This window comes from Bufo bufo, chromosome 1 (assembly GCF_905171765.1).
Source record: "Bufo bufo chromosome 1, aBufBuf1.1, whole genome shotgun sequence".
Classification (NCBI taxonomy): Eukaryota; Metazoa; Chordata; class Amphibia; order Anura; family Bufonidae; genus Bufo; species Bufo bufo.
Genome location: NC_053389.1, coordinates 138,352,348 through 138,362,657, shown reverse-complemented (window position 1 = coordinate 138,362,657; position 10,310 = coordinate 138,352,348).

Genomic DNA, 10,310 nt, shown 5'->3' with positions numbered 1-10,310 from the left:
CGCAGTCAGTGGCTGAACAGACATTTCCATTTGACTCACATGTGACGTCTCCTCATGATAACTGACCCCAGCCACAGCTTGTCTCTGCAGATTTTGCCACCAAGATCTCTTCAGCTTTTTACTTTGCCAACACGTTACTATCTGGTATAAACCAAGACAAACTCCTCTTGTGCCACTAAGTATAAATATAATAGCAGCATATAATATTAACACTGTGCCCCTGAATGCCCAACTTTTGGATGGTCAAATTGGGTCACTTGCAACTCATTTGTGAAAGATCTGATCACTGTCCGTGGTGAGTCATTGCTGCAGACAGTGATTGACTGAGCAGAATTAACAGCCATTTGTAGAAAGTAGCAAGAGGTGAGGTGCAGCGAGGACCTGACACCATCAGAACTGCAGGGGCTGGGGATCGGTGAGGTGAGTAAAAGTTCTTTATTTTTTTACCCATGTGTAACCTCTGGGACTGTTGCTTTTTTCTTGTGCTTCAATATCCCTTTAATGGGGTTATCCAATTTCTCAAAACCCCCCCACATGTGCTGGGCCCCTCACCAGTAATATACTTACCCCGCTCCCGGCGCAGCTCCTGGTCCCTGCACCGCCGCGCGCAGTTTTCTGCTGGAACATTGTAACACACGTACTGTACCGTCCAGTGACAGGCACACTGATCTGTCCATTATCTCTGAAGGATGCTTGCTCATTGACACTAGTGTTGAGGTAATCGAGCTTCGGATCCAAGATCCAAAGTCGATTCATTCAAAACTTTGTTTTAATCTGACTTCGTACAGCATTAAAATGTATGGGCTCCAGCAAGGTGAAATTCGTCTCGTGAGACTTCAGTGAATAACATTAGCCATCTATTTTTAAACTTAAAAAACATTTTAAAACTTGGATCCGAAGTTGGCTTCGGTACCCGTTGGCATCTCGGTACTGAAGCCGACTTCGGATCCAAGTTTTAAAATGTTTTTTAAGTTTAAAAATCGTAGTCTGCGACTGATTGATGATTGTAACTACTATCTTGGAGTCTGAAGTTATTCACTGATGTCCCGTGAGACTTCGGTAGTAATGAATTTTCCTCACTGGAGTCCATACATTGTGACACGCATAGTGCTCCATCCATTGTCCCTGAACTTTGCTGGCCTATTGTGATGCACAGTGTTCTGACTATTATCCCTGAAGAATGCTGGTCTATTGAGACACATGCAATGTTCTGACCTTTGTCCCTAGAGGATTCTGGAACATTGTGACATGCATAACGGTCCATCTATTGTCTCTGAAGGATGCTGACCCATTGTCACATATACATTATTCCGTCTATTGTCACAGGAGGATGCTGGCCCATTTTGACACGCACAGTGTTCCATCAGTTGTCCTTGAAAGATACTGGACCATTGTGAGACGTTTACTGTTCCGTCCATTGCCCATGGAGTATGTATGCCCATTGAGACACACATGCAGTGTTCCGACCATCATCCCCCGAGATTGATGGTCCATTGTGACACGCATAGCGTTCTGGCCATTGTCCCTAGAGTATGCTGGCCCATTGTGACATATAGAATGTTCCTGGCCCATTGTGACATGTGCAGTGTTCCAATCATTATCCCTGGATGATGCTGGCCCATTGTAACAGGTGCAGTGTTTCGTCTATTGTCAAAGGAGGATACTGGTCTATTGTGACACACAGAGTGATCCCTCCATTGTCCCTAGAGGATGCTGGGCCATTGTGGCACGCACAGTATTTAATGCATTGTTTATGGAGGATGCTGGCCTATTATGACATGCACAGTGTTCCATCCGTTGTCCGTGGAGTATACTGGCCCATTGTGACACGTGCAGTGTTCCCATCATTGTCCCTGAGGAAGGCTGGCCCCTTGTGACATGCGCAGTGTTTCGACCATTGTCCCTGAAGAATGCTGGCCTATTGTGACATACACAGTGTTCCATCCATTATCTCTGGAGGATGCTGGCCCATTGTGACATGTGCAGTGTTCTGTCTATTGTCACAGGAGAATGGGACACACACAGTGTTCTGACCATTGTCTCTGAAGAATGCTGTCCCATTTCGACATCCTAGTATTCCATCCATTATCCCTGGAGGATGCTGGCCCATTGTGACACACGCAGTGTTGCAACAATTATACCTGGAGGATGCTGGACCATTTTGACACGTTTAGTGTTCCGTCACTTGTGAGATGCTGAACCATTGTGACACGACCTGTGTTTCAATCATTATCCCTGAAGTATGCTGGCCCATTGTGACATGCACAGTGTTCCATCCATTATCCCTGGGGAATGTTGTCCCATTGTGACATGCTCAGTGTTCCACCCGTTATCTCTGGACGATGCTGGCCCATTGTAACTTGTGCAGTGTTCTGTCCATTGTCCCTAGAGGATGCTGGCCCAGGGATGGCCTTAGGTTAAATGCACTCGGTGGAAGAAGTGCCCCCCCCCTCCCGACATATCACCACAACCATGTAGGACCACTCCTCAATTCTCTATTATGGGACTTTTCAAAAATAGCTGAGCACTTGGTATTTTTAACAGTCCTATAGCAGTGAATGGAGAGCACACTGTGTATGCACAGAAGTAGTGGCGCCATACCAAGCTTATCACATGAATACAGCACCAGAACCAAGCTAATTACATGAATACAGCACCAGAACCATGCTAATTACATGAATACAGGACCAGAACCAAGCTCATTACATGAATACAGCACCAGAGCCAAGCTCATCACATAAATACAGCTCCAGAAACAATTTCATTACATAAATACAGCACCAGAATGTCACGGACGTACTGAGACATACGGACGTCCCCGCGACAGTGAGTGGCAGGAGATCTTTGAGATTGGCAACATGTGGTTTGATTTTACATGTTTACCTTGTGCATCAATAGGCATCTGTGTTGTTTCTGGTAATGGCCACATCCCTTTACTTCCAGGTGTTGCTATTTTGGTCATTTAACTTTCCCTATTTATAGTTGTTTCTCCGACAATGCTGTGCGGTTTATAGCTTCAGTTGGACCTGTGGATAGCTGGTGTTTGGATCTCGGCTGAGTTCCTGGTGCTGCCATAGCTTCTTGGAAGTTAAGTGTTACCTTTCCCTTTTGTATTTTATTTTGTCTTTTCTGTGTTTTGCATTTTCTTGTTGTTTTGTATTAGGCCACAGGGAGACTCCCATTCATTCTTCCTTTTGGAGGAACAGGTTATCTCATTCCTGTTATTAGTACCAGGGTCCTTTAGGGTTAGATAAGACTTTAGGTATTCCTGTGTATGAACTGTACCTTTTTTTTTTGGGTCTGTTCATACTGGTAGTCAGTCAAGGCTTTGGTTAGGGCTTTCCCTAGGAGGTGTCCATCTTCCTTCCCTAGTTTTCAGGTCTCATTTCCCTTCCCCTTTCCCTCCTATGTTCGGTGTGGGGTTTCCCTCCCACATTACAGCGTGACACAGAACCAAGCTCATTTCACAAATAGCACCAGGACCAAGCTCATCACATAAATACAGCACCTGAACCAAGCTCATTACATCAATACAGCACCAGAACCTAGATCATTACATATATACAGAAACAGAACCAAGCTCATTACATAAATCCAGCACCAGGACCAAGCTCATCACATAAATACAGCACCAGAACCAAGCTTACTACATAAATATAGCACCAGAACCAATTTCATCACATAAACACAGCACCAGAACCAAGCTCACTACATAAATATAGCACCAGAACTAATTTCATCACATAGATACAGCACCAGAACCAAGCACATTACATAAATACAACACCAGAACCAAGCTAATTTCACAAATAGAGCACCAGAACCAAGATTATCACATAAATACAGCACCAGAACCAAGCAAGAAACATAAATAAAGCACTGAATGAAGCTCATTTCATAATAACAGAACCAAACATGGAACATAAACACAGCACCAGAACCAAACTCCTTACATAAACGCAGCACCACAACCAAACTCCTTATATAAATACAGCACCAGAACCAATACAGTGTATATATATATATATATATATATATATATATATATATATTGTAGGCAGGTACAATGGGCCGTCATTGATGGTCGGTATGTGTCACCGAGGTTCCCGGCCTCGGTGAAGTAAGAGCCGGTATTTTCTAATGCTAAATTTTGCTAATGCTGATTGACACTTTGCTATTTAGTATGGCTGTTAATATCTGATCCGGGACGGCTCTTACTGGAAGTAGTCAAAGTGCTGTGTGGGTGACCACTCCCCACATGCCAGGCCGGGTCTTGGCAGGCTTATAAAAAACAACCAGCACTGTCAGTGGAGCTCTGGAGATCTCTGCGCTGAGGTCTGAAGACCGTGTGTCAGGCGAGCAGGCCGCCTTAAAGCCTGCAAGTGGACCTTATGAGGCTGAGCATTCATCCGGGTTTGAACTGACACCCAGGATACCAGGTGAACTTTATTTTGTTTTTCTGTGTGTGAACAAGCACCAAGCCTGAAAAGTGACTGTTGTGTTATGTTATGTTATGAATAAACACTGAGTGTGAATAAACACTGAAGAGTGATATACAACCTGGTCCTTTGCCTCTATACTGCGTCCGCTAACCTGCCTATCAGAGCGAACCCCCTACAATTGGTGGAGGATGCGTGTAAGCGCAGTTAGGCTGGCCTGAAGGCAAAAATATTTTAGTTATTTTCCGGGCACGGTTGTATGTCTTACATCAAACCGGCGAGATTACAATCCGTGTCCCTTGACAAAATGGAAGCTGTCGTAAAAGCCCTCGTGGAGGCTAACTTGCAGCAGCGGGAGGCTAATAAGCAGCAGCAGGAAATCACCCAGCTGCTATTGCAGCATGTGATGGCTTTACAAGCGGCAGGAGCGTCCCACAACGTCCACGATGCCCGGAAAGCGGTTCGTGCGGCGATCCTTAAGATGACCCCCTCGGACGACGTTGAGACCTATCTAGCGGTGTTTGAAAAGGTGGCCATGAGGGAGAAGCTACCCCAAGATCAATGGGCTGAGGTCGTCGCTCTGTTCTTGGCACCTGGACCCCAGCAGGTGTTTTTTGACTTACCGGATGATCAAGTGGCCGATTACACGACAGTAAAGGGTGAGATTCTGGCAAGATTGGAGGTGAATGTGTTGGTCCGGGTCCAGCGGGTGCTTCAGTATTATGATCTGTTACACCGGTTGCAAAAATGGCTGCAGCCTGACGATCTGAGTTCTACTGCTATGCTGGACCGTCTGTTGGCTGATGTATTCTGGAGGGCTTTACCGTACCCTCTCCAGCACTGGATCGGCCAGGTGTCTCCTGGTAATGTTTCCCCGTTTTGTGGTTCATCAGAAGATGCTGTATCGGGTAAACCAACTACGGGGTGAGCATATTGAACAGCTGGTGGTGCCCAAGGCGTATCGCAAGCTCGTGTTGGAACTAGCCCACCAACATGTTCTTAGGGGACACCTGGGATGGCAGAAAACGCTGGACCAGATTCTACAGCGGTTTTACTGGCCCAGTGTGTTCAGAGAGGTGGAAGAATATTGTAAGTCTTGCCCAACCTGCCAGCTAACTAGCCCCTAGCCACATTTCCGTAGTCCCCTGGTACCTCTCCCGATTATCGAGGTTCCGTTCGAGCAAATCGCTATGGATCTCATAGGCCCAGTCCGCTAGAGGGCACCAACACATCTTAGTCGTCCAAGACTATGCCACTCGGTACTCGGAGGTGGTGCCCCTGCTACATACATCGGCCAAACTCATAGCTAAGGAGTTAATGGAGATGTTTTCCCGAGTGGGACTACTTAAAGAGGTTCTGACAGACTAGGGGACCCCTTTTATGTCAAAGTTCATGAGGGAACTCTGTAAGTTACTGCACATAAAACAGCTACGGATGTCTGTTAACCATCTGCAAACGGACGGACAGGTAGAACGGTTTAACCAAACATTAAAAAACATGTTAAAAAGAGTGGTGTCTAAGGATGGGAGGGATTGGGACCTTCTTCTGCCCTATCTCATGCTCGCAGTGCGAGAGGTGCCCCAGGCCTCTACTGGGTTCTCGCCCTTCGAACAGCTGTATGGCCGACATCCTCGCGGTCTGTTGGACATAGCCAAAGAGGCGTGGGATCAACAACCTACACTGTATAAAAGTCTAATTGAATATGTCACTCACACTGGAGACAGTGTTGCCTCTTGTTAGGGAACATATGGAGGCAGCCCAGCGAGCCCATAGTAGGGTTTATAATCGGCAGGCTCGGGTCCGGATCTTTAACCCGGGAGATCGGGTTTTGGTTCTGGTACCGACGGTGGACAGTAAGTTCCTGGCTAGGTGGCAGGGACCATACGAAGTTCTCGAAAAAATGGGTGAGGTAAACTACAAGGTACACCAGCCAGGGCGGCGAAAGCCAGAGCAGGTGTACCATGTGAATTTAATTAAACCTTGGAAAGATAGGGAGACCAGTACGGATGACAGCCAGTGGCTGAGTTTCCTACGTGAAGAGTTTCCAGCCCCATGGTCTGATACAAGGGAAGCAGTTGCCACAGTGAAGATTGCTGGCAGCCTTTCCTTTAAACAGACTCAGGAGGCCAGGGAGTTCGTCAGCAGGAACACGGATGTGTTCTCGGACCTCCCTGGACGCACTTTTACCATCCAACATGACATTGTAACTGAGCCTCAGGCCAGAGTCCGGTTGAAACCATACCGGGTACCCGAGTCTCGGTAACAAGCCATCTCGGAAGAAGTGCAGCAAATGCTACAACTAGATGTCATTGAGGGGTCGAAAAGTGAATGTACCAAGCTGGATGGGACGTTACGGTTCTGTAACGATTTCCGCAAACTAAATGAGATTTCTAAATTTGATGCGTATCCCATGCCTCGGGTGGATGAGCTTATTGAGAGGTTAGGCCAAGCCCGCTATTTTTCTGTTTTGGACCTCACCAAAGGGTACTGGCAGGTACCCTTGACGGAGGCTGCCAAAGATAAAATGGCCTTCATCACACCAGAGGGGCTGTACCAATATAAGGTGTTACCCTTTTGTCTGCATGGCGCCCCTGCCACTTTTCAATGGCTCATGGACATTGTGCTGTGTCCACATCGTCGGTACGCTTCGGCTTACCTGGACGATATTGTCATTCACAGTACCGACTGGGAAAGTCACCTACCAAAAGAACAGGCTGTAGTGGACTCCCTTCGAAAGGCTGGACTAACAGCTAACCCAAAAAAATGATAGGGTTAGAGGAGATGAAATACCTGGGGTATGTCATTGGGCGTGAAGCCATCAAACCCCAAGTAAACAAAATAGAGGCGATACGGAATTGGCCCCGACCTGTCACTACTAGGCAAGTAAAGTTGTTCCTGGAAATGGTGGGATATTATATGAGGTTTGTCCCCCACTTTGCTACGGTGGCCGCACCATTGACAGGGCGCTTGAAGGGATGCAAGTCAGTGATGGTCCACTGGGATGACCAGGCGGAAGAGGCTTTCTTTGCTTTGAAGTCGGCCCTGTGTGGGTCCCTGGTTTTGTTGACGCTCGACTTCAAAAGGGAGTTTATAGTACAGACCGATGCCTCCGAAGTAGGCCCGGTGCTGTACTGTCTCAGGAAGTCAACTGGGAGAAGAATCCCATTGTCGTAAGCTTACCCCAGCCGAGACCAAGTACAGTATAGTGGAGAGAGAGTGCCTGGCTATCAAGTGGGCACTCGAGTCTCTCCGCTATTATTTGTTGGGGAGAAAGTTCCGTCTGGTGACGGACCACTCCCCTCTCAAATGGATGAGCCAGGCCAAGGACAGAAATGCCTGGGTCACCCAATGGTTTCTCTCTTTACAGAACTTTAAGTTTTCGGTGAAACACAGGGCAGGCCGGTTACAGGGAAACGCAGATGCCCTGTCCCGGGTACACTGTTTGACGTGTGTTCACCCCTTCAGGGATGAACAAAGGGGGAAGGTATGTAGGAAGGTACAAGGGGTCGTCATTGATGGTAGGTATGTGTCACCGAGGTTCCTGGCCTCAGTGAAGTAAGAGCCTGTATTTTCATGTGTCAACGGCAGCTAATGCTGATTGACACTTTGCTATTTAGTATGGCTGTAAATAACTGATCCGGGAAGGCTCTTACTGGGAGTAGTCAAACTGCTGAGTGGGTGACTACTCCTCACGTAACAGGCCGGGTCTTGGCAGGCTTATAAAAAACAGCCAGAACTGTCAGGTGGTGTGAATTACCTCCCTCTGACAGTGGAGCTCTGGAGATCTCTGTGCTGAGGTCTGAAGACCATGTGTCAGGCGATCAGGCCGCCTTAAAGCCTGCAAGTGGACTTTCTGAGGCTGAGCATTCAGCCGGGCGTGAACTGACACCCAGGGATACCAGGTGAACTTAATAATTTTTTCTGTGTGTGAACAAGCACCAAGCCTGAAAAGTGACTGTGAACTCCACGACAGTTCTTCTCTTTCCTCATCTTTCCATCCAGTTCAGACACCATGATGACTTCTCCTGTCCACAACTTGTCTCTGCAGAGGTTGCCACCAAGGCAACACATCGGCAACCTATATACTAACACAAAATCATCTTAGTGCCAAATACTGTTCCCTCAATATAATAGCAGCATACACTGTGCCCCTAAATACAGTCATGTCACATGCTATGCCCCCTGAAAATAAAGCACCACACACACTGCTCTTAATGGTAGTGCCACACACTCTGTGCCCCATGTATATATGGCCTCATGCTCCGTAGCCCCTGTATATAGTGCCACATGTGTCGTGCCCACTGTATATAGTGCCCCCTTTATATAGTGCCTTTTCCTCTTTGGTGCCTCATGTTCTGTGCCCCCTATAGTGTGCCTCATGATATAACCACTTCTGCACAGGCCTAGATCTGCGGAACGTTACATCGGCATCAGAAAAAAAGGCTCCAAATAGCGCAGTAGGGAACTACTGGTTACCTGCTTCGACATTTGGCACTATTTTTGTGATGTAAGTGGCGCAAAAACATTGCGCCATCTTCAACATTTTGCAGATTCAAGCCGTCCAGAAGAGGCCATACAGACATCTGTAGAATGTTGCAGCTGTGGCATGTGCCTGCCGTTTCACAGTAGTTATGCCCCCTTAGTGCGCCCATCAAGTAGTGCTGCCCCCTTAGTGCCCCATCCAGTAATGCTGATCCTTAGTGCCCCATCCAGTAGTTTTGCCCCCTTAGTGCCTCCATCTAGTAGTCCTGCCCCTTTAGTGCGCCCATCCAGTAGTGCTGCCCCCTTAGTGCCCCATCCAGTAATGCTGATCCTTAGTGCCCCATCCAGTAGTTTTGCCCCCTTAGTGCCTCCATCTAGTAGTCCTGCCCCTTTAGTGCCCCATCCAGTAGTTTTGCCCCCTTTAGTGTCCCATCCAGTAGTTTTGCTCCCTTTAGTGCCGCCATCCAGTAGTTGTGCCCCCTTTAGTGCCACATCCAGTAGTTTTTCCCCCTTCAGTGCCCCCAATCCAGTAATAAAAAGAATCTAATACTTACCTTGCAGCCTCTCCAGCAGAAGGCATCCTGCTCTCTCCAGCAGCAGGCACGATGTGATGACATCATCGCGCCTGCTGAGCTGTAGAGTGCGCAGGCAGAGTCCCATTCTGTGCACTCTTTGTACACAGCACAGGCTGACAGCTTCCTGCTTCACTATGGCATTCCACTAGGCACCCGGAAGCCAGATGAATCATTACGGTGGCCATCTGGTGCCCCCTTCAAGAGTGCTGGCCCACTGTGTCATATGCAGTATTTCATCTATTGTCACAGGAGGATGTGACAATGCACAATATTCCACCCATTATCTCTGGAAGATGCTGGCCCATTGTGACATGTGCAGTGTTTTGTCTTTTGTCACAGGAGGATGTGACACGCACAGTGTTCTGACCATTGTCTGTGAAGAATGCTGTTCCATTTTGGCATGTGTAGTGTTCCATTATCCCTGGAGGATGCTGACCCATTATGACACGCGCAGTGTTACATCAATTATACCTGGAGGATGCTGGCCCATTTTGACACATGCAGTGTTCCGTCCATTGTCTCTGGAGAATACTGGCCCGTTGTGACATATCTAGTGTTCCATCTATTGTCACAGGAGGATACTGGCCCACTGTGACATGCTTAGCGCTCCGTCACTTGTACTCGTGAGATGCTGTACCATTGTGACATGCACAGTGTTCCATCCATTATCCCTGGAGAACGTTGTCCCATTGTGACATGTGTAGTGTTCCACCCATTATCTCTGGATGATCCTGGCCCATTGTAACATGTGCAGTCCATTGTTCTTAGAGGATGCTGGCCCATTGTGTCATATACAGTATTTTGTCTATTGTTA